This window comes from Heterodontus francisci, chromosome 5 (genome assembly GCF_036365525.1).
Source record: "Heterodontus francisci isolate sHetFra1 chromosome 5, sHetFra1.hap1, whole genome shotgun sequence".
Taxonomy (NCBI): Eukaryota; Metazoa; Chordata; class Chondrichthyes; order Heterodontiformes; family Heterodontidae; genus Heterodontus; species Heterodontus francisci.
The window spans coordinates 63031300-63056453 of NC_090375.1; the positions used below are offsets into that span (position 1 = coordinate 63031300).

Genomic DNA, 25154 nt, shown 5'->3' on the forward strand with positions numbered 1-25154 from the left:
GACAGCAGACACTGCACTGTACAGTACGATGGCTTCACTTCCAACAGTTTCAGAGTGAAGAATGGAGTGAAGCAGTGTTGTGTCCTAGCTCCCACTCTGGCCTCTTCTTCTCCATGCTCCTGATCTTCGCCTTCCCTGCAGATATGGAAGGAGTCTACTTGTACACTAGGTCAGACGGTAGGCTTGACAATCTACCAAAGCTGAAAGCAAAGACAAAAACATCGCATCCTGATCAGAGAACTCCTCTATGCTGATGATGCTGCACGAGTCGCTCACATGGAAACTCTGCCACAAAGACTCATAGACTGTCTCTCCTATGCTTGTAACTTGTTCTCCCTGACCATAAGCATCAAAAAAACCATGGCCATGGGGCAAGATGTTGCATCTCTGCCCCTGATCGGACTAAATAACATCCCACTGGAAGTGGTTGCTAAATTCTGCTACCTTGGGTCCACGGTGACAGACATTCTCTCTATGCAGAGCTTAATGCACACATAGGGAAAACAGCTACCACCTTTGGCCGACTTGGGAAACATGCATGGGATAACACCAAGCTGACCCTTAGGACCAAGCTCATGGTTTATAAGGCTTGTGTTCTCAACACCTTGCTGTATGGCTGTGAAATATGGGCGACTTAGAGCCACCAGGAAAAGAAGCTCAATAATTTCCTTCTTCGCTGTCTGCGGCACATTGTGGGTATATCCTGGCAGGACAAAATCATAAATGCAGCAGTCCTCTCATAGGCAGAGCTCCTAAGTGTGTTGGCACTGATCAAACACAGGTGGCTCGCGTGGATTGTACAGACCTGTGGATGGAAGACGGTCGCGTGCCTAAAGACCTTCTGTATGGTGAGGTAGCTGAGACCAGATGACCAGTGGGGCGCCCAAAGCTCTGCTTCAAGGATGCTTGCAAGCGTGACATGAAGACCTTAAATGTTAACCATCACACCTGGGAGTTACTAGCAGGTGAAAGAGGGAGATGGCAACACATCCTGTGGACTGGTGTGCACTACCGTGATGACCAGTTGCTACAGCAACAGGCACCAATGTCAAAAACGACAACTCACTGTCACTCGGCAGCTTCACGTGCAGCACTTGTGGCAGAACCTGCCCCTCAAGGATTTGCCTTCACAGACATCAGCAAAAGTGCACCAAGAGAAGACACCTCAACTAGATGGATTGTTTGCTGTGTGTCCAACATCTTTCGTAGATGGAAGGATGCCAACCCTTCATTCACTGCATGCTGATTGCCTGCGGTGCTGACACTGCCTCAGTTTGCTGGAGGAGGTGGGGGGGGCACCTCAATGGTTGGCAGGTTCCCACACCACTGTGGAGGCATCCCGGGCATCAGCTTGCTTCAGGCTGCTTTAAACTGCTTGAACTCTTCACAAGCATTCACTCTTGTGGTACATCACTTCCAACTGCTCTCCAATCCGATCAATTCTGTTCATTTTATCCCCTGTCTGTCAACAACCTTTTTGTCTATTTTCTCTTATGCCATCTATCTTTGAAGCCTCCTTGAGACACTTTGTCAAATGCCTTCTGAAAATCCACATAGACTGCATGCATTGCATTCCCTTTATCTTTATAAGCAATCACTGTATTACAAAGAACTGTCTTTAAAAGAATCTGACTGTCTTTGATTATCCCACGCATCTCTAAGTGCTCGCTAATTTAATTTCAAATTGGATTGACTAGAGAGATGCTGCCTGTTGTCTGTTTGGAAAGTTGCCGAGAGGGGCATGTATTTGACCGAATCTTGATTGGTACAAAATGTACATTGTGCGGCTTGACTGATTAAAATAAAAAAGAATATTTTTTGAATGAAGTGCAGCTGGGAAATGTTTGCATTCAGAGGGACCTGGCTGTCCTTGTACATGAAATCACAGAAAGTTAACATGCAGGTACCGCAAGCAATTAGGAAAGCAGATGGTATGTTAGGTTTTGGTACAAAAGGATTGGCGTATAAGAGTAAGATGACAGGGCATTGGTGGGGTGACACCTGGAGCCCTATGTGCAGTTTTGGTCTCCTTACTGAAGGAAGGACATTCTTGTCCTGGAGGTAGTACAGCAAAGTTTCACTAGACTGGTTCCTGAGATTGTCTTATGAGGAAAGATTGTGTAGAGTAGGCCTATAATTTCAGGAATTAAGAAGAATGAGAGATGATCTAATTGAAACATACAAAATTCTTGAGGGACTTGACAGGGTAGATGCTGAGAAAATATTTCCTCTGACTGGGGAATCTAGAACACGGGGCCACAGTCTCAGAATAAGGGGCCATTTCGGGCTGAGATTGGGAGAAATTTCTTCACTCAGAGTTGTGTGTTTTTGTAATTCTTTACGCAGAAAGCTGTGGATGCTCATTCATTGTGTATATTCAAGACAGAGGTTGATAGACTTTTGGGTATGAAGGAAATTAAGGGATATAGGGATCATGTGGGAAGGTGGAGTTGAGGTTGAAGATCAGCGATGATCTTGTTTAATGGCGGAGAAGGCTCGAAGGGCCAAATGGCCGACTGCTGCTCCTATTACTTATGTTCTTTGTCTTTGATCAAAGACAATGTGATCTTTTAAAAAAAAAAAATTGTATTGTAGGACTAATAGTTTATACCTGTTATAAATAATTTCCCACAGTAGAAAGCCTGGACTATGCAGTGTCTTGTTTCCCTACTGTTTGAAGCCTTTCTGCAATAGACCTTCCTCAAGACCTTTTGAGACACAAAGTGTGATTCAAGAACACTTTACCTTGCGCTTTGTATGTTTGATAGTAATGAGAATGTATTTTTAATCAAGAAAGATTTAACCATGTCAAATAGCTTTCTGTTTGACTGTGAATGGATTCCAGCAATGTTTATACGAATACTCTAGTGCCTTTATAATTACAGTAGTTGTCTCAGGATATCAAGGAAGCCTGTAAGTGTCTAATCTCAGTACCAGGCAGTCTGCCATTACAGATCAAGCATCCTTTCGGGGCGTTAATCTAAATAGGTTAACCGAGGATTTTGGTATCTGCTTCCTTGAAATGTAAATTGTACATTTTATCCATTGACTCTTGATTGTGTGCAAACTACTGGACAGTAAAATGGTAAACACAGGTGGGCATCAGGTGCTTGGAGTATATGTAACTGCATCATAGTTAAATTGTAGTCCCTTTTTTAATGAAGATCCAGCTACTCAGCTTGCAAAAATCCGAATGGGTTTGTCACTATTATTGTTAAACTGAATCTAAGCATTGCTGGGGAACAGCACGAGCCAGCCATCTTTCATATTCCTGACAGTGTAAGAAAGCATGAAATGAGAAAAGGCCACGTACAATTATTATTTCACAGACTCTCCCGAACCTGTCTCATCTTCACATGGAGGTCACTATTTACAAGAAATAAAACTGAATATTTTTGCTCCTCAGCTCACAGAGGGTAACTGCACACTTCAAATAATGATACTGAGCCTTAGACACCAGGAGCGCTTGGGTTCAATTTCTGGTCAATGCTGAGTTAGCTGATCTCAGTCAGAGTAGAAGTAGACATACTACAGTTGGCTTGACTGCCCTAAGACTGGGAGGGAAAAATCAACCAGGTTTCCCATTCCCAGCTGCAGTCCAGTGACAATGTGCGTGGATGGGATGAGTTGAATTAGAATTAGAACATTACAGCGCAGTACAGGCCCTTCGGCCCTCGATGTTGCGCCGACCTGTGAAACCATCTGACCTACACTATTCCATTTTCATCCATGTGTCTATCCAATGTCCACTTAAATGCCCTTAAAGTTGGCGAATCTACTACTGCTGCAGGCAGGGCAGTACTACTCTCTGAGTAAAGAAACTACCTCTCACATCTGTCCTATATCTATCACCCCTCAACTTGAAGCTATGTCCCCTCGTGTTTGCCATCGAGTTGATGTGCCGAGTTGGAGATCCATTTCAGCCTCCTTCTGAAGTCCCCAGCGTCACAGATGCCAGTCTTCAGCCAATTCGATTCACTCTGCATGATATCAAGAAATGACTGAAGACATTGGATACTGCATAGGCTATGGGCCCTGACAATATTCCGGCAATAGTACTGAAGACCTGTGCTCCAGATCATGCCGTGCCCCTAGCCAGGCTGTTTGAGTACAGCTACACGCTGGCATCTACCCTGCAATGTGGAATGTTGCCCAGGTATGTCCTGTACACAAAAAGCACGGCAAATCCAACACGGCCAATTGCCACCCCATCAGTCGACTCTGAATCATCAATAAAGTGATGGAAGGTGTCGTCGATTGTGCTATCAAGTGGCACTTGCTTAGCAATAACCTGCTCACTGATGCTCAATTTGGGTTCCGCCAGGGCCACTCAGCTCCTGACCTCATTACAGCCTTGGTTCAAACATGGACAAAAGAACTGAACTCAAGAGGTGAGGTGAGAGTGACTGCCCTTGACATCAAGGCAGCATTTGACCGAGTATGGCATCAAGGAGCCCTAGCAAAACTGAAGTCGCTGGAAATCAGGGCAAACTCTCCGCTGGTTGGAGTCATGCCTAGCGCAGAGGAAGACAGTTGTAGTTGTTGGAGGCCAATCATCTCAGCTCCAGGGCATTACTGCAGGAGTTCCTCAAGCTAGTGTCCTAGGCCCAACCATCTTCAGCTGCTTCATCAATGACCTTCCTTCAATCATAGTGGGCTGAAGTGGGGATATTCGCTGATGATTGCACAATGTTCAGCAACATTCGCGACGACTCAGATACTGAAGCATTCCGTGTAGAAATGCAGCAAAACCTGGATAATATTCAGGCTTGGGCTGATAAGTGGCAAGTAACATTCGCGCCACACAAGTGCCAGGGAATGACTATCTCCAACAAGAGAGAATCTAATCATCTCCCCTTGACGTTCAATGGCATTACCATCGCTGAATCCCCCACTATCAACATCCTGGGGGTTACCATTAACCAGAAACTGAACTGGAGTAGCCATATAAATATTGTGGCTACAAGAGCAGGTCAGAGCCTAGGAATCCTGCAGCGAGTAACTCACCACCTGACTCCCCAAAGCCGTTCCACCATCTACAAGGCACAAGTCAGGAGTGTGATGGAATACTCTCTACTTGCCTGGATGGGTGCAGCTCCAATAACACTCGAAGCTCGACACCATCCAGGACAAAGCAGCCTGCTTGATTGGCACTCCATCCATAAACATTCACTCCCTTCACACCGACACACAGTGGCAGCAGTGTGTACCATCCACAAGATGCGTTGCAGCAAAGCTTTTTAGACAGCACCTTACAAACCCGTGACCTCTACCACCTAGAAGGACAAGGGCAGCAGATGCATGGGAACGCCACCACCTGCAAGTTCCCCTCCAAGCCCCATACTATCCTGACTTGGAACTATTCCTTCACTGTTGCTGGGTCAAAATCCTGGAACTCCCTTCCTAACAGCACTGTAGGTGTCCCTACCCGACATGGTTTGTAGTAGTTCAAGGAGGCAGCTCACCACCACCTTTTCGAGGGCAATTGGGGATGGGCAATAAATGCTGGCCTAGCCAGCAACGCCCACATCCCATAAATGAATTTTAAAAATGTTGCCCATCTTAGTTTAAAATTAAAATGTTAAAAGTATTTGTCTGGACAGCTGTGTGGGAAAATAAAGTTGCACTTGGAGCTGCCTCACTGGAACAGCTCCATTTAGAAAGGCACGGATTAATCAAAGACAGTCAGCATGGATTCGTTAAAGGAAGGTCGTGTCTGATTAACGTGATTTGAATGTTTTGAGGAGGTAACAAGGAGGGTCGATGAGGGTAGTGCATTTGATGTAGTCTATAGAAGAAGAAGAAGATATGGATTTTAACAAGGGTTTTGACAAGGTCCACATGGCAGACTGGTCACTGAAGTAAAAGCCTGTGGGATCCAAGGCAAAGTGGCAAGTTGAATCCAGAATTAGCTCAAAGGCAGGAAGCAAAGGTGATGGCCAATGGGTGTTTTTATGACTGGAAGGCTGGTTCCAATGGGATTCCACAGGGCTCAGTACTAGGTCCCTTGCTTTTTGAGATATATCATCAGTGATTTGGTCTTGAATGTAGGGTAGGATTAAGAAGTTTGTAGACAATACAAAAATTGGCTGTGTGGTGGATAATGAAGAAGAAAGCTGTAGACTGCAGGAAGATATGAATGGACTAGGTGGGTGGAGCAGTGGCAATTGGAGTTGAATCCTGGAAGGGTGAGCTAATGCATTTGGGGAGGACAAACAAGGCAAGGGAATGCACAATAGATGATAGGATACTGAGAAGTGTAGAGCAACAAAAGAACCTCGGAGTGCCTGTCCACAGATCCCTGAAGGTAGCTGGACAGGTAGATAAAGTGGTCAAGAAGGCATCCAAGATACTTTCCTTTATTAGCTGAGGCGCAGAATATAAGAGCTGGGAGGTTATGCTGGAACTGTATAAAACACTAGTTAGGCCACAGCCAGAGTACTGAGTGAAGTTCTGGTCACCACACTATACGAAAGATGTGATTGCACGAGAGAGGGTACAGAGGAGATTTGAGGATGTTGCCTGGACTGGAGAATTTTAGTTATGAGAAAAGATTGGATAGGCTGGGGTTTTCTTTGGAACAGAGGAGGCTGAGGGGAGACCTAATTGAATTGAGGGGTCTAGATAGAGTGGTTAGGAAGGCCCTATTCCCCTTGTTGAGGGGTCCATAACCAGGGGGCATAGATTTAGGGTGAAAGGTAGGAAGTTTAGTTTAGTTTAGAGATACAGCACTGAAACAGGCCCTTCGGCCCACCGAGTCTGTGCCGACCATCAACCACCCATTTATACTAATCCTACACTAATCCCATATTCCTACCACATCCCCACCTGTCCCTATATTTCCCTACCACCTACCTATACTAGGGGCAATTTATAATAGCCAATTTACCTATCAACCTGCAAGTCTTTGGCATGTGGGAGGAAACCGGAGCACCCAGAGGAAACCCACGCAGACACGGAGAACTTGCAAACTCCACACAGGCAGTACCCAGAATTGAACCCGTGTCGCTGGAGCAGTGAGGCTGCGGTGCTAACCACTGCGCCACTGTGCCACCTTTTAGAGGGCATTAGAGAGGAAATTGTTTCATCCAGAGTGTGTTGGGGATCTGGAACTCACTTACTGAAAGGGTGGTAGAGGCAGAAACCCATAACATTTAAAAAAGTACTTAGACAGGCACGTGAAGTGCTGTAACCTCCAAGAACCTACAAGAGCTAGAAAATAGGCTGATGCAGACACAATGGGTTGAATGGCCTCTTTCTGTGCTGAAAATTTCAATGATGCCTATGGATCTGTCTTTAATATTATAGCACCCGGCATTGGTATAACTGATGTATTAATCCTGCATGTTTACTAAGTATGTCAGCTGGTTACAATGAACCTGAATTTAACATACAAATACAAATGAAGCTTTTCACATCTTGGTGTATGGAAGTGCTTGCTTTTAGCCTTATTAAGGATCCCAAACACAGGAATGTGAAATGCTCTGCTCCTGGAGTTAATCCCTTAATCCTTTGCTTTTGGCCAATATTTCTTCATAAATCTGCATTTTCTCTTTTTTTGCTGTTTGGTTTGTATTTCCTCTACTTTTATTGCTTTCCTTATAGATGCACACTTGTATAAGACAAATAATTGAAGGTTTCTTCTGGTGGGCAGGAGTTTAAATGTTTCATGAATCTCAATCGATGAAAGCAGTAGCTTAGTATAGAGGCCTGATAAAGAGCAGCTCAAATGTTCACTGAAGGGTGTAAACACTGGAATTAAAATATGTGCTGTGGTACTAATTCTATTGATTACTTGGCCCACTTAGGCCTGGAGAAAGATGATTATATAATGTGATTTGGGCTCATTCAGTTTGATGCATTTTAATGGGTCATTAGTCAAAAACTAAGCAGAGGTTTCCTTTTCCAATTTAAGGAGGCTACAAAGGGACATAGATAGGTTAAGTGAGTGGGCAAAGGTGGGAAAATATGAAATTGTCAATTTTGGCAGGAAGAATAAAAAAGCATATTATCTAAATGGTGAGAGATTGCAGAGCTCAGAGATGCAGAGGGACCTGGGTGTCCTAGTGCAAGAATCGCAAAAGGTTAGTATGCAGGTACGCATGCAATTAGGAAAGCTAATAGAATGTTATCATTTATTATGAGGGGAGTTGAATACAAAACGAGGGAGGTTATGCTTCAGTTATACAGGGCATTGGTGAGACCACATCTGGAGTACTGTGTACAGTATTGGTCTCTTTTTATTTAAGGAAGGGTGTAAATGCATTGGAAGCAATTCAGAAAAGGTTTACTGGACTAATACCTGGAATGGGCAGGTTGTCTTATGAGGAAAGGTTGGGCTAGGCATGTATCCACTGGAATTTAGAAGAGTAAGAGGCGACTTAATTGAAACATACAAGATCCTGAGGGGTCTTGACAGGGTGGGTGTGGAAAAGATGTTTCCCTTTGTGGGGGAATCTAGAACTAGGGGTCACTGTTTAAAAATAAGGGGTTGCCCATTTAAGACACAGATGAGGAGACATTTCTTCTGTGAGGGTCGTGAGTCCTTGGAAGCAAGGGGATGAAAGGTTATTGGGGGTAGGTGGGAATGTGGAGTTGAGATTACAATCAGATCATTCATGATCTTATTGAATGGCAGAGCAGGCTCGAGGGGCCGAATGGCCTACTCCTGTTCCTACTTCATATGTCCGTATATATGTTCGTATGTTGTCTTTAGTTCTACACAATTTTATGATGCATTGAATTTTTTTTTTTGTCATTTGGTGCTAAGATTCTTAATACCCGGCTTCCACGAGATCCTAGTCCCTGATGTGTTAGTGAATACAGAGGAGCAATTTCAGGGAGGTTCCGCTCCCAGTTTTTTTGAGGTTATTACACTGTTTATTTTCACTGTGACCTCGAAGGTGCTTCAAATCACTGTGTGCTACTTGAGAAAGTTTCTTTCACTGTTCTTGTTTTAATGAGTTTTACTTGTACAGTCATACACAAAAAAAACCATAGTAAGAATCAAAGACTTGAAAGTCCCACCATCCTGGGTTAGCAAGTGCCTGCATTGGAACTGCCACACAGCAGGACAAACATCATTTTAGTCTCAAAAACCCACATGAACACCCCATCTTCAGCAGTGTTTAGTTGTGGAGTTTGAGTTTGTAGTTGTAATCCTGAAAAAAACCTGGTGGTTCAGTTCGAAAGCATTGTCTTTCACTGTGTGTTTTCTGGGTCGGAGTCCCTAAGCTGTGTTATGCTTGCTGGTCACTCTTTGAATACATTAACTCACTGCCACAGTTTGATGGTGCATTGATCTGTGCCCATGGTTTGCCAGGTGATAAAGGTCCTCATTTCAAATGTGCCAGCCTTGGCAGTTGCCAAGTGGATGGAAGGACCTTTCCAAAAGGAAGACAGAGAAAACTACAGGAGTGATAGGTCGATTAAAATAGCTCCAGTTTGCTTTGTAAATTCTGGAATATCCCTGCTTCCAAACAGCCTCCCTTTGCTTCCTCTCATTGGACAACAACAGAAGGGAGGACAGAGCTACATCTTGGCTCTGGCAATGCAACACAGCTGAGCAGGACATGAATGGAGGTCCAGAGACATGTTCAACAGTAGCTCTGCAGAGGGCCAGATTGAGGCAGTCTGTAAATGGCTGCTGGAGGGTCTTCTGAGAACCATTGATATTGCAACTATATAGCTGCAGCTACAACTGAAGAACTACAAACCTTCATGTTATATTGGCTGTCTCAAATCGCATTCCAATCCTATCCCAGCATTATTTGTGTTTATAAATGCTGCTGTTGCTATAACAACAGTATTCATAAACTTAGATCACTCAATTCCAGATCTGATTTCATTTTTGGTCCAAACATGGCTGCAGGAGCTGAATTCTAGACATGAGGTGAAAGTGACTGTGCTTGACATCAATGCAGCAATTGACTGAGGGCAGCATCAGGGAGCCCTAGTAATATTTTAGTCAAAGAGGGGAGGGGGGGATCTCTGCACTGGCTGGAGTCATAGCTAACACAAAGAAAGATGGTTGTGGTTGTTGGAGGCCAGTCATCTTAGCCCCAGGGCATTGCTGTAGGAGTTTCTTAGGGCAATATTTAAGCCCAACCATCTTCACTTTCTTCATCAATAACCTTCCCTCCAACATAAGATTAGAAGTGGGGATGGTTATTGCGATTGCACAGTGTTCAGTTCAATTTGTGACTCCTCAGATAACAAAACAGTATGTGCCCACATGCAGCAAGACCTGGACAGCTTTTAGGCTTGGGCTGATAAGTGGAATATAACATTAATGCCACACAAGTGCCAGGCAATGACCATCTCCAGTAAGCGAGAGGCTAACCACCTCCCCTCGACATTCAGTGACATTACCATCATCAAATCCCCTACTACAAACATCATGGTGGTCACTATTGAGCTGAAACTGAACTGGCTCAGCCACGTAAACACTGTGGCTACAAGAGCAAGTCACAGACTGTGAATTCTGTGGCAAGTAGCTCACCTGACTTCCCAAAGCCTGTCCATCTACAAGGCACATGTCAGGAGTGTGATGGAATACTCCCCACTCACCTGGATGAGTGCAGCTCTAACAACGCTCAAAAAACTCGACATCATGCAGGACAAAACACCCCACTTGATTGGCACCCCATCCACCACCTTGAACATTCACTCCCTTCCCCCATAGGTACAGCTTGTCTGCAGTGTGTACCATCTACAAGATGTACTACGACAACTCGCCAAAGCTGCTTCATCACTGACCAAACATATAAACTCTACTACTTAGAAGGGCAAGGGCAGCAGGAACATGGGAACACTGTTACGACCGAAGCAGGAGGAGCGCACTGTTTATCCTAGTCCCACTTCTCCATGGGCCACAACATAAATGTTCTCACTTACTGATACAGTCAATCATATACTCTATTTTTATCCCAGAATAAAACACAATAACCAGGTTTCTATCATCAACAACAACGTTATCAGTTTATTACAAAACAAGTCTTAACCAGTAATGAAGTAAAGCATAAACACACAGATGGAAGTTTTAACATTCCCTTTTTACCTTAGCCCCTCTCACACACAAACACACACGCACACATACACCAGTTAACTGGAAAAATAAAAGGGAGCTCTGTTACAGACAAAACAAACACTGGGGCTGAATACTTGCTCGTTCTTGAAGAAAACAGCATATGAGATAGGTTGTCTTCAAAACTGGCATACTGTCTAGCCTCCGAGTATACATAGACGGGTCACTGGTTTCTTTTAGAACAGTTCTTTTCAGGCTGCGTTGAGAGTTAATTTAGCAGGCTTTTCTTCAAAGACAACAGACGAGATGAGTTGACACAGTGGACTTCTCAGGGTCTTTTAGAGAGGTGCTGGCAAGCAGAGCTGGGTTGTGGTCTTCTGTCTTTCCTTGGGAATTCTGAACTTCCACAGCAGTCGTCTCAAAGAGATGAAATAGGCTGGGCTGAGCTGGGGTTCTGTTCTGTCAAGGGGTGCGACCGCCACCTCCCTGCCCACATCTTCCCCAGTTACCGGGGTTTCTGTTATATTTTTTAAACTTGAGTCATGTGACAACCAGTAAACATTGTTGCCAAACCAATTCTTTCAGTGTCCTCTTGATGACCCTCTTGAAAAGAAAATTGCTCCAACATTTATTCGGTTTGACTATGAATTCCTCAAAAAATATTTTAACAGAAACAGAATCACTTTCGTTGCAACACCACCACATCTAAGTTCTCCTCCAGGCCACACACCATCCTGACTTGGAAATATATCACCGTTCCTTCACTCTCAGTGGATCAAAATCTGTAACTCCCTCCCCAACAGTACTGTGGGTGTACCTACCCCACATGGACTGCAGTGTTTCAAGAAAGCAGCTCATCACCACCTTCTCAAGGGCAATTAGGGGTGGGCAATAAACGCTGGTCTATCCAGCGACTCTCAAATCCGGTGAATGAGTTGAAAGAATATTTTGGTGGAAAGCAGAAATAATTGTACAAACCTGAATCTAAATAAGTATGTTGAGCTTATAGTCTTGCTAGTTTGCTGCAAATGTGACATTTTGTTTTTGAATTATTCTGTAAGATGTTATTGGTACCCTTCTGTGAACTACCATCTGTTGAAGACCAGTGTGCTCCTTATGAATGCCACATCCCACTGAGAGTGCAGAAGTTGTCTTCATAATTGCAGCATTGCTGCAAACAATGCTACAATTGAAGTGTCAACGTGTCCTGAAACATGATAATGGGCTTATGTTTATTTTTTTTTTCTCCTCCAGCAGAGTGTGCTTCATGTTTGGCCAGTGCAGTGGATCTACGATCTGTTGCTTGGCCTCTCCCTAACCCTGTCGCCTTACTTAAAAACCTTCCACCTTTTTAAAATTCAGTAACACCAAGTTTAACCTGCAGTAAAAGGTTTTCCATTTGACCCTACGACCGCAGAATGCTGCACAACTTCCACATGAACAATCTAACAATAATCATTTTTCTTAATTTTCACTTGACGATGAGCCATTTTGGCGGTTTAGGAATAGTCACTGGCATTGTTCCCTCTAAGTTGTGTGGCCACGCAGCAGTCCACAGCATACTGCGCAGTGAAACATTCAGGTCAGGTCATGCATAACCAACATTCTCTTCAACATGAGCGCAAGCACAACTGTATAGTGATCCTGAATGGGCAGTGCATTGCAACAAACAGGCAGCGCACAGCAAGATAAAAATTAGGGGGAGTTTTCCAGTCAGCTTGGGGGGCCCCCCATTGAGGCCAGAAAGCGGCCAAGAGATGGAGGTGGCCTCCTGGCGGCAGACTGAGGTGAGGGCTAGCGTTCCATCCACCTCGGGGATGTCCCCATACCCACGATAGTCCTCGGGCTGCAGCTGCTCGCCATCTAGTGGAGGAGTTGCCTGTCCACAATGATGGCCTGGCAGCTGTGGCCTTTATCAACAAAATTTTGATCATCTGTTCAGAGGACACCTCCATTGTGAAGTGCTCTTTCTCTGTTGTCTGCATCGGCAGCTCTCACCTCAATGTGTCGTTGCTGGAGGCCCTCCTATTGGCTCTCCAGCCTCAGGAGCCCTGGACAGCGAGCACGCATCCTGACCACTAATTGGCCAGTGGTCAAGGATCACGCTGGGCATCAGACACCGATGTAACACAGAGTCAGAACCTGGAAATTCAGCCGAAGTAGGGGTTCTGCCCCCAGAACAAAAATCCAGCCCTATGAGTGCAGTGTTCTTGTGCGAGTCTATTATAATAAGGGCATTATATTTGGACCCTGTAGAATTATATAAGGTACTGGTGTTTATCAGAAACCAGCCTCTAGTATCAGGGCAATTGTTTTATTTGTGGATGTTGGATATGCAGTACCGAGAAGTAAAACCTGAGATCCTGTTAGTTGGTCTATTCTGCCAACTTTATAAACCAAAAATAATTTCTAAGGGTTGAATGTTTCTGGTTTGTGAAAAGAGTAATTGCTTTCGATTTATAATTAGGTGCAGGATTTAGCAATAAAGTTAGCAAACCAAGCACAAATGTTTTCCACTTGAAAGCTACAGTATTTAAAAAGAGTTGAATTTGAGAAACAATTTTTAAAAAATCATCTTAACAACAATATTGAAGAGAACATTAAGTTTAAATCATTAGGAACGTTGAATTTTTGAATGTTGTATAATAATTTATTTTATCTATCGACATATTAAAAAAAATAGCAGTCCTGATTGACTCCCACAATCCATCTCATCGTCTTTTACCCATTGACAGGAACAGAGCAGATTGTAGAAGAATGTATTGCCAGTTGAAATGTAAAATAATTCTTACAGAATGCCAAATTAAAAACTCGACTGCATTTCTACACAGAGCTTGCAAAGGAAAAGGAGAGCTAAATTTTTGTTAATGTTTTATTTTCAAAAAGAGATATGAATATACAGCCTTGATAATGCTAACCTCAGACCTTAGCACCATGCTTTCACCACTGACTGAATGTTACAATGGTTCTTGATTCCTCTCTTTACAGTACCTCTCCTTTAATATTGTCAGAGCAATAGACCATGGTACTCGCAAGGTATTCAATTAAACTCTCGGCTGAAATGAATGGGGGATTAGCAAGTGTAAAGAATTGTTTTCCTGTCTTTGAGTGCTATTTTGAAAGAATGCAAGGAAGACGAATGACTCTTTCAGTGCTGTAACCATTCTTTGATTCTAAAACAGCATATTATCCTAAACCAGTGAAGCACATGAATGACGTGATGAATGAGCAATATAACATGGCCGGTCCCCATCGCGAACTGGGATTTGTGGCTTCTCTGGTACTACTTGGTGCACTTTGACTCTCATCTGCAACTGAATGCCACTGCAGCCACTCAGGTATTGGTTCCTGTACATGTGTGCGATGCTGTCAAATTGAAATGAAATTGGAACAATCATTGTGCCCAGCTTGATTTCCACAGCTGCACATATATCTTTACTTCCAGCACCAACCTGGTCTGCGGCAGATGGGAGTGAGTAAAGGGTTGGATTTATACCAGCAATCAGTGTTAACCACTCTTCATTCAACTTGTTTCAGCTCCACCTGTTATATTGGAGTCAGTGCAATCTGAAACTCTGTTCAGACGTTTGTGGAGAGTCTGACAGCAAATTAATGTTAACTTCCAAACCCGCGACTTGCACCACCTAGACGGACAAAATGCATGAGAACACCAGCAATTGCCAGTTCCCCTCCAAGTCACACATGTCATCCTGACCTTGGAACGATATTGTCGTTCCTTCACTGTCGCTGGCTCAAAATCTGGGAGCTCCCTTCCTAACAGCACTGTCGGTGTACCAACACCAGATGGACTGCAGCGGTTCAAGAAGGTGGCTCACCACCATCTTGGCAGACGCAAATATCCCATGCAAGAATAAAAAGCGCAAAACAAGAATCAATAGACCCTATTACAATGGTACTGCCAAATTTGATACCTACAGCAGGAAATGTTTTTACAGCTTAATTCTCAGTTGATTTAATCTGACAAAACGCTGGATTGTTCTCGTCACATTGGTGGGAATGTGATTGCTATTGGTTGGAGCAGGTAACCAAACTCTGTTGAAATACGTAAATATTCTGTCAAAAATGAGCAGAATGTTTGCTGCAACTCTGTTAAGCCCATGGCAGGTCTGCAAATATATGTATATTAATAAGGCAAAATCGACAAATGTTAGATTTATGCAATTTATTTGATACAATTAAGGTTTACATGCGATATGTTATCTTGGTAGGGGTTACTCAGTTACTTTTGGAATTTTTGATTTGCTTATTTTGAAGGAAGTAATAAAGCCTTGGAAGAGATTGACCCCAAAAGCATGCAGCCAGTACATTTAGGAATAATCAGCGTACGAGCCTTTACTTTTTTTCTGCTTGGTGCACAGTGTGGAGTCTTAAACTTTGACCAAAACATTTAGCAGTTTGTTACTAGGATGTGTTTAGTGCAGGGCCTCTAAGTCACTGACGTATTTATGGCTACACGACTATTGCATCAGCTTAATTTCTGCCCAAAGCCACCTCATGTGACTGCTCCTGCTTTCCCTTTTCAGCAGCTTTTGCTGTAGGGCTAGCTTTTAAACCAGGATTACTTTGATGTTATTTGTTTCATTGGAATAAAGCCTGGACTGCTGATCTAGCAGAAAATGAGCTCTGCTTAGAAAGATAATGCCGGACGTTTAGTTGGGTGATGTATCCGATAACGGTAAGATTTTCACACTGTATACATGGCATGGAAACCGGCCAGTCAGCTGAATCACTGACACATTAAAACGACTCCGTTCTTTTCCTCCTCCCCTGTGCCTTCACCTCACTTCTAGCTGGATAGGCCAAGTGGGCTTACTTGGCTGTAAACACTCCTTGTGATGCGAGATCAGTGCCAGTCCATGTTCAGCAGCTGGCAGGACAAGATGAGCAGGGTCAGGCGCTCTCCCTGAGAAGAGGTGGAACAGTTTACCTCTGTGTGGACCCTCATTGAGCTACTTTGTCTAGAACTGGCTTCTTCCACTGTACTCAGAGAAGTAGGCCGATAGGAAGCCCTGGGTCTCATATACATAAAAGATGAATAATCAGAAGTACAGCAACAATTTGCATTTATGTAGCGCCTTTAATGTGGTACAGGGGGCCAATTGTCAAACATTTTAACAGCGCGCGCCACATAAGATATTGGGATAGATGATCATAAACTTGGTCAAAGAAGAAAGCAGAATAAACTTATCGTTGTCTATAGTTGCTGGCAGATGTTGCATCTTGTGTTTTTGTCCTCCATCTTCATTGCAGCCCCATTGGTGGTCATACCTTCAGCTGCCTTGGTCCTAAGCTCAGGAATTCCCTCTCTAAACTTCTCCACCTCCCTCTCTCCCTCTTTTCCCCCTCTCCCCTCCCCTCCGCTATCTCCCTCCTCCTCCTCTCATTCCCCCTCTCCCCCCCCCTCCACTTCCTCTTCCGCCCCTCGCCCCCCCCCCCCCCCCCCCCTCACTTGTTGATCAATCATCTCAGCCCTAGGACATCATTGCAGGAGTTCCTCAGAGTAGTGTCCTAGGCCCAATCATCTTCAGCTGCTTCATCAATGACCTTACTTCAGTCACAAGGTCAGAAATGGGGATGTTTGCTGATGATTGCACAATGTTCAGCACCATTCGTGACTCCTCAGATACTGAAGCAGCTCCTGTCCATCTGCAGCAAGACCTGAAGAACATTCAGGCTTGGGCTGGTAAGTGGCAAGTAAAATACGTGCCACACAAGTGCTAGGCAGTAATCATCTGAAACAAGAGAGAATCTAACCTTCTGCCCTTGACGTTCAATGGATTACCATCGCTGAATCCCCCACTAACAACATCCTGGGGGGTCACCATTGACCAGAAATTAAACTGGAGTAGCCACATAAATACTGTGGCTACAAATGCAGGCTACAAGAGGCTGGGAATTCTGCAGCGACTAACTCACCTCCTGTCTCCCCAGTACCTGTCCACCATCTACAAGGCGCAGGTCAGGAGTGTGATGGAATATTCTCCACTTGCCTGGATGGATGCAGCTCCAACAACACTGAAGAAGCTCGACACCATCCAAGACAAAGCAGCCCGCTTGATTGGCACCCCAACCACCACCTTCAACATTCACTCCCTCCACCACGGACACACAGTGGCAGCAGTGTGTACCATCTACAAGATGCATTGCAGCAACTCTCCAAAGCTCCTTTGACAGCACCTTCCAAACCCGCAACCTCTGCAAGTTCCCCTCCAAGTCACACACCATCCTGACTTCGAACTATAACGCCGTTTCTTCACTGTCGCTGGGTCAAATCCCTGGAACTCCCTTCCTAACAACACTGTTGGTGTACCTACACCAGATGGACTGCAGTGGTTCAAGAAGACAGCTCACCACCAACTTCTCAAGGGCAATTAGGGATGAGCAATAAATGTTGGCATAGCCAGCGACTCCCACTTCCTCGAACGAATAATAATAAAAAAGGCTGACACTTCAGTACAGTACTGAAGCCCTGTCTTTCAGATGAGACGTTAAATCAAGGCCCCACCTGCCTTCTCATGAGAAGATAAAAGATCATAAAAGATAATATGAAGAGCAGCAGGGGAGTTTTTTCAGGTGTCCTGGGCAATATTACTCACTCAAAAACACCACTGAAAAACAGACTGTGGTTATTGTAACAGTGCTTCCTGTGTGCAAAATGGCTGCTGTGTTTTCCTACAGCAGCGACTACACTTCAAAAATATTTGGTTGTAAAAGGCGCTTTCTAAATCTTTTTCTTGCTTTGTATTTTGGCACTAGCAGTACACTGCAGTTTTCTTCCTTTCGTTAATTCCTACAATGGTAAACTACTGACTGAGGGAGTATGCCAGTGAATGTGAGAATGAGAATGATCCATTGACCTGTTCGCCACATTCTCCTTTTTATTTTAATGCCTGCTCTCCGCTATTGCTACAATAGTTATTCATAGTGGAAGAGTGGGAGGCTGAACAATAACACAGTCCATGGTTCTCCAACGCAGTGTATTAAATCATGATTTGTGACAGAGCGTTCTCAATCTTTGTTGGCCATCAGTGTGAGCAAAGCTTGAGCAATTTCCCTCCAGGGAGGGAAAAGTCATTGGTGAATCATCCCAGGCCATTTTCACGACAAAGCCACAGTCAGCATCCGATACATGGTTCTCTGCCATCAGTTGGGCTGGGAAACATGAATCATTTTGTCGTGGTTATTTTGTTCTGCTGCTGGAGCAAAGCTCTCTTAAACTTGTATGAGTGCGCTGAGCAAGTTCACTTGCATTGGGGCTCAAGACTGTATCTTAGCACCAACATATACGACGCACAGGGCGCGTTATTAAAAATTTGTTTATGGGATGTGCGCGTCGCTGGCCAGGCCAGCATTCGTTGCCCATCCCTAATTGCCCTCGAGTTGGTGGTGGGGAGCCACCGCCTTGAACCGCTGCAGTCCGTGTGGGGTAGGCGCACCCACCGTGCTGTTAAGAGAGGGAGATCCAGAATTTTGACCCAGCGACAGTGAAGGAACGACGATATAATTCCACGTCAGGATGGTGTGTGGCTTGGAGGGGAATCATAGAAAGTTTAAGGCACAGAAAGGCCACTTGGCCCATCATGTCTATGCAGGCTGAAAAGTGATCCACCTATTCTAATCCCATCTTCCAGCATTTGGTCTGTAGTCCTGCAGCTTACGGCACTTGAGGTGCATATCCAGACTCCTTTTGAATGAATTGAGAGAGTCTGCCTCAACTACCCTTTCAGGCAGTGAGTTCCAGAACTCCACCACCCTCTGGGGGAGAAAGATTTTCCTCTTCTCCCCTCTTCTTTTTCTACCAATCATTTTAAATTCATGCCACTCGTCACTGACCTCTCTGCTAAGGTGAACAGGCCCTTCACTTCCACTCTATCCAGGCCCCTCATAATTTTATACATCTCAATCAAATCTCCCTTCAGCCTTCTCTGTTCCAAGGAGAACAACCCCAGCCTGTCCAATCTTTCCTCATAGCTGCATTTTTCCAGTCCTGGCAACATCCTCATAAATCTCCTCTGTACCCTCTCTAATGCAATTACATCTTTTCCGTAATGAGGTGACCAGAACTGCACACAGTACTCAAGTTGTGGCCTAACCAATGATTTATACAGTTCCAGCATAACCTCCCTGCTCTTATATTATATTTCTTTCTTTCTTTCTTTTCTTTCTTTTGGGCCTCCTTATCTCGAGAGACAATGGATACGCACCTGGAGGTGGTCAGTGGTTTGTGAAGCAGCGCCTGGAGTGGCTATAAAGGCCAATTCTGGAGTGACAGGCTCTTCCACAGGTGCTGCAGAGAAATTTGTTTGTCGGGGCTGTTGCACAGTTGGCTCTCCCCTTGCGCCTCTGTCTTTTTTCATATTCTATACCCCAGCTAATAAAGGAAAGGATTCCATATGCCTTCTTAACCATCTTATCGACCTGTCCTGCTACCTTCATGGATCTGTGGACATTCACTCCGAGGTCCCTCACTTCCTCTACACTTCAGTATTTTTCCATTAATCGTGTATTCCTTTACCTTGTTTGGCCTCCTCAAATGCATCACCTCTCACTTCTCCAAGTTGAATTCCATTTTCCACTTTTCTGCCCTTCTGACCAGACCATCAATCTCTTCCTGCAGCCTACAGCTATCCTCCTCGCTATCAACCACACAGCCAATCTTTGTGTTGTCTGCAAATGTCTTGATCATGCCCCCTACACTTACGTTCAAATTGTAAATAAATACCACAAAAAGCAGGGGACCCAGTACTGAGCCCTGCGGAATGCCACTGGAAACAGCCCTCCTGTCGTTAAAACACCCTTCAACTATTACCCTTTGTTTCCTGCCACTGAGCCAATTTTGTATCCACCTTGCTGCATTTCCCTGGATCCCATGGGATTTTATTTTTTTTAACCAGTCTGCCATGTGGGACCTTGTCAAAAGCCTTGTTAAAATCCATGTAGACCACGTCAACTGCACTACCCTCATCTATCATCCTTGTTACTTCTTCAAAAAATTGGATCAAGTTGGTCAAACAAGATCTTCCCTTAACAAATCCATGCTGCCTATCCTTGATTAACCTGTGTCTTTCTAAGTGACAGTTTATCTGCCTTGGAGGTGGTGGTGTTCCCATGCATTTGCTGCCCCTTCCCTTCTAGATGGAAGAAGTCATGGGTTTGGAAGGTGCTGTCAAAGGGGCCTTGGTGAGTTGCTGCAGTGTATCTTGCATCTTGTTGTGAAGAGGACGTAAGGATAGTACAAAGGGATAAAGATAGGTTAAATGAGTAGGCAAAGATCTGGCAAATGGGGTGTAATGTGGGAAAATGTAAAATTGTCCATTTTGGCAGAAAGAATAATAAAGAAGCATATTATCTAAATGGTGAGAGATTGCAGAGCTCTGAGATGCAGAGGGATCTCGGTGTCCTAGTGTATGAATTGCAAAAGGTTAATATGCAGGTACAGCAAGTAATTAGGAAAGCTAATAGAATGTTATCGTTTATTGCGAGGGGATTTGAATGCAAAAGTAGGGAGTTTATGCTTCAGCTATACAGGGCATTGGTGAGACCACATCTGGAGTACTGTGTACAGTACTGGTCTCCTTATTTAAGACGTTGGAAGCAGTTCAGAGAAGGTTTACGAGAATACCTAGAAAAGGGGGTTGTCTTATGAGGTAAGGTTGGACAGGCTAGGCTTGTATCCACTGAAGTTTAGAAGAGTAAGAGGTGACTTGATTGAAACATGTAAGATTCTGAGGGGTCTTGATAGGGTGGATATGGAAAGGAGAATCTAGAACTAGGGGTCGCTGTTTAAAAGTAAAGTGTCGGCCATTTAAGAGATGAGAAATTTTTTCTGAGGGTTGTGAGCCATTGGAACTCTCTTCCTCAAAAGGCAGTGGAAGCAGAGTCTTTGAATATTTTTAAGACAGAGATAGAGAGATTCTTGATAAGCAAGGGGGTCGAAGGTTATTCGGAGTAGGCGGGAATGTGGAGTTAAGGTTACAGTTAGATCAGCCGTGAGTCACATGTAGGCCAGACTAGGTAAGGCTGGCAAATCTCTTTCCTGAAAGGACCAGATAGGTTTTTACTACAGTTGACAATGGCTTTTTAAATTCCTGATTTATTAATTGAATTTAAATTCCACCATCTACCGTGGTGGGATTCGAACCCATGTCCCCAGAGCATTAGCCTGGGGCTCTTGGTAGTCTAGTGACATTAACACTACGCCACTGCCACCCATGGATTATGTGGTCAAGTCTCTAAAGTGGGACTTGAACTCACAAGCTTCTGACTCAGAGATGAGTGTACTAATAACATGGCCCAGTAGGTAAAGCTACTCCTCGGTATAACACCAAGTTATGTAAAATACAAAGTCCCAGCGTTAATTCCCAGCCTTAGTTAGTCTGTGTCAGCGCTCCTGGAGTAGAGATGGGAAAAAATAAGCCAAGGTCCTTGCTGAAACTGCACTTTGTGTTTTTCTGTGGTGGCTTCCACAGCTGAATGGCCTGCCCACACTCACTTGGTTCATACCTGACGAATATCCATTTGGGTGAGGCACCAGATATTTGCTGGCTGCCAATGGAAACCCAGCCCAGAAAGCCAGTGCTTTCAAGCGCGGGGGGATGAAGGCTGGAAAAAGTAAATTGCTCAAAGTGCACACTTTAATGTCATCATTGAAACTGCTTCAGTATGGTGCAACTATACAGCGCAAGCTCAGATGACGTGCTATTCTTTATGTAATCCACTAACAGGGTAAATATACCTTTAAAAAAAAAGTATTGATCAACCAATGCCAGATACCTGCAGATCAGTTTGTCATTACCTTTATTGGTCTTTCACCTACTGAACATTATCTCTACCATAAAAACCTGCCAACTCACATGCCTACCTGTTCCCAGCAAAACAAGCATTGTTTGATACTCCTTTTGTTCTCCCGTCCCCCCCCCCCCCCTGCCCCCCACCCCCAGTGCAATCCTTATCTTTGCTGTCAATCTGAGGGATCTAGACCTGAACATACTTGGTTCACAGCTGGCTTGTCACTCATCACCGGATCTTTGCCTGACCACATCAAACAGTGTCATGTTTCAGTCTCCTCAGCTAAAATAGCCAACAGTTCCAGGTTAATTCTAGAAAGCAAGAATAACCCAGGCTCCATTTTCCCTTGTCTAACTGCCTACTTCAGTTGTGCTCACTCATTCCCCAAGCTCACATCAAATACCACGTGCTAGGAGCTTATGGATTGCTTGATCACCAAGATCGAAAAATCCATGTAACTGTCCCCCTGCACCCACTGTTTTCCTAACCTAACCCTTTATCTTCCTGGAGTTTCCCTGCTATCTCCTCTCAATCCTCTTTTAATCTCATTGTGTTTTTGAAGTCACTATTGTAATGTAGGGAACCATGGCAGACTGTTTGTGCACAGCAAGGTCCCACAAACAGCAATGTGGTTATGACCAGTTGATCCATGTTAGTGAAGCTATTTGAGCAATAGATTTTGTCCAGGACAATGTGGATAACACTCCTGTTCCTCCTTCAAAATAGTGCCAGTTTCCAACTTGCACCCTCTGAAAACTTGAGCAATGGATCTTTTGCGTCCTGCTTAGAGGGCAGACAGGGCCTTGGTTTAATGTCTCACCCGAAAGGTGGCGCCTCAGTGCCGCATTGGAGTTTCGGCCTAGATTTTGTGATTAAGTCATTAAGTCTCTGGACACTATCGTGATCATGCAAATTTCACAACTCGTTTGTTCCATGTTCTACCTTGAGAATTTTACCTGAGGATGAGCTAGCTTGAGGATTGTGTTTAGCAATCGGCCAATATACTGAATATAGTGGCTGATATACTGAATATAGTGAAAACTGTTCTCATTGTACCATTCGTGCCAAATTCAGTTATTACTAAACCATTTACTGTTCTGGAGGTGAGATGGTCTGCTTGCAGGTCTCTGTCATTGTCAATCTTATGCAGGTCATTAAAATGTGCATCAAACTCGTTCAGATAGCTGCAGCTCTTCCTGTCTACGGGAAAGCTTGTCATCTGCATCTGTTGCTGGTACTGCCGAGGTTGTGAATTCACCATGTGGAAAATATAGACCTGATGTTTAAAGTAGAAATGCCTTTCATGACTCCAATTTGAATTTAACACGCAAATATAAAGCATGGAATTTTAAAGACTGTAAACCCATATTGAATGAGTGTCATTGTTAATATAGTGCATATATTTCAATGCTCTCCTAACCGGCCTGCAACTTGCATCCTCCTTAAACTTGAGCCCATTCAAAACTCTGCTGCCTGTATCCTAACTCACACCAAGTCCTGTTCATTCATCACCTCTGTGCTCACTGACCTACATTGGCTCACGGTTACTCAACGCCTTGATTTTAAAATTCTGATCCTCATTTTCAAATCCCTTTGTGGCCTCGCCCCTCCCTGTCTGTAACCTCTGGAAACCCCACAACCGTCTATGTTCTCTGCGCTCCTCCAATTCTCGCCTCTTGAACATCTCCAGTTTTCATTGCACCACCATTAGTGGCTGTGCCTTTAGCTGGCTAAGCCCTGTGCTCTGGAATTCCCTCCCTAAACCAGTCACACCTCTCTACCTCTCTTCTTTTAGATGTTCCTTAAATCCTATCTCTTTGACCAAGCTATTGGTTATCTGTCCTAATATTGCCTTATGTGAAGTGGTGTCAGATTTCGTTTAGTACTTTGGGATGTTTTACTACGTTAAATGCGCTATGTAAATGAAAGTTGTTGCTGCTTCATATTTGTGTGACAAGTCAAGTAAATAATTCATAAAGTAGTAACCCGTCCAACTGAGTTAATCCTGTCTCTCATATTTCGCATTCAACTCCGATGCTGTTTTTCTTTACTTTCACACTGTTATGTTGAGCAGTGTTTTCCTCTGTCATTGTTTGTCTCTGTGTGCCAATTTAATGCAACAGTCTGTTTAACGCCAACAGTTTGGCACACTTAGTGTGAAGACTTGACCTGTTAGATGTCGAAATGACCCTCTCCTCAGTGGATTAACGTGTTATTTCTAAAATGCTCTGGGTCACATTACAAGTGCTTTACTCCATGTTGCTTCCCTTTTTGCAAAGCTGCTCTGCCTCCTGGCTTTCCAGTGTGGGAGAGTCTCAGAATAGAATACTGGAATGGAGGGGAATATCTTTAAGTACTCTTTATAAACATACTTTTTTACTGTTGGGCTGCAGGCTGCAAGCCTCATTCACTGGTGGGCACGTACTAAGTAGGTGCTGGTGCACAAGATTTTCTGATCATTCAATTTAAATGATCAAAAATCATGAGCAACATGCACTCAAATTTCCAGTAGCCTCCCACCTGATGATACAGTCAGAAAATGACCCCAATATAATCAAGTGGCTGAGAATTCTTTTCATCTAAATTGAATCATGGTATGAGTTAAAGCAGGAGTGCCCAACCTTTGTGAGGCACTTGGGTGCAGCAGCTCACACATGAAATTTAAATCGACATTCATATGATTTTGCACACATGTCAATCTTTGGATGCAAATGAATCTTGCTGTATAATTTAGAGTTTACCCACCAATGAGGCAAATTTTCAAACCACCAAATTTAAACAGGTTAAGCCCAGGCAGTGAAAAGTACAAGTTCAAATGGTACCTAGTTTGCCTGGGTTTTGCGGATTGGACTGCCAATGTTTTTTGTGTGGCATCTGACCCAAGGGCAATATTTTTGCTGCCCCAAAGATCCAGGATATTGTCTCCACTAAAAATAGGAGCCAAAGTCCCTCGGGATGTGACCCCACTTCATTGGCCCCCACAGACACATTGGAGTAGAAATTGGACTTTGCTGCGCTCGTTTAAAGGGCATAAAATGGGCACAACGAGGATCAATATCAGGGACTAGCCCTGCACCTGAAAGACATACAACCCAATATTGTATTGTGTGATTTTATCGCTATCACTGGGAGCCATCTGAAACTGGGTGCTGATAATTGTCTATCCCATTGGGTCCCAACTAAGCCACTGGAAAGAATGAATGAATGAAAGAAAGACTTGCATTAATGTAGCACCTTTCCTGACCTCCAGATGCCCCAAAGCGTGTTACAGCCAATGCAATACATTTTGAAGTGTAGTCTCTTTAGTCATGTAAAAAAA

At 44.1% G+C, this 25154-nt stretch overlaps 1 protein-coding gene across 3 annotated transcripts in view; it reads left to right on the forward strand.

Moving 5' to 3' along the window:
• cables1 (Cdk5 and Abl enzyme substrate 1) overlaps positions 1 to 25154 on the forward strand; it is a 244219-nt gene that overhangs the window by 67604 nt on the left and 151461 nt on the right. Inside the window, exon 1 of one of the 3 annotated variants that reach the window (XM_068031542.1) lies at positions 15618 to 15722. The exons of the other annotated variants lie outside the window; for them this stretch is intronic. The gene's annotated coding sequence lies outside the window, so the exon portion shown is untranslated. Of the gene's footprint in view, positions 1 to 15617; positions 15723 to 25154 lie in introns of those variants that run through there. 3 annotated transcript variants of the gene reach the window in all.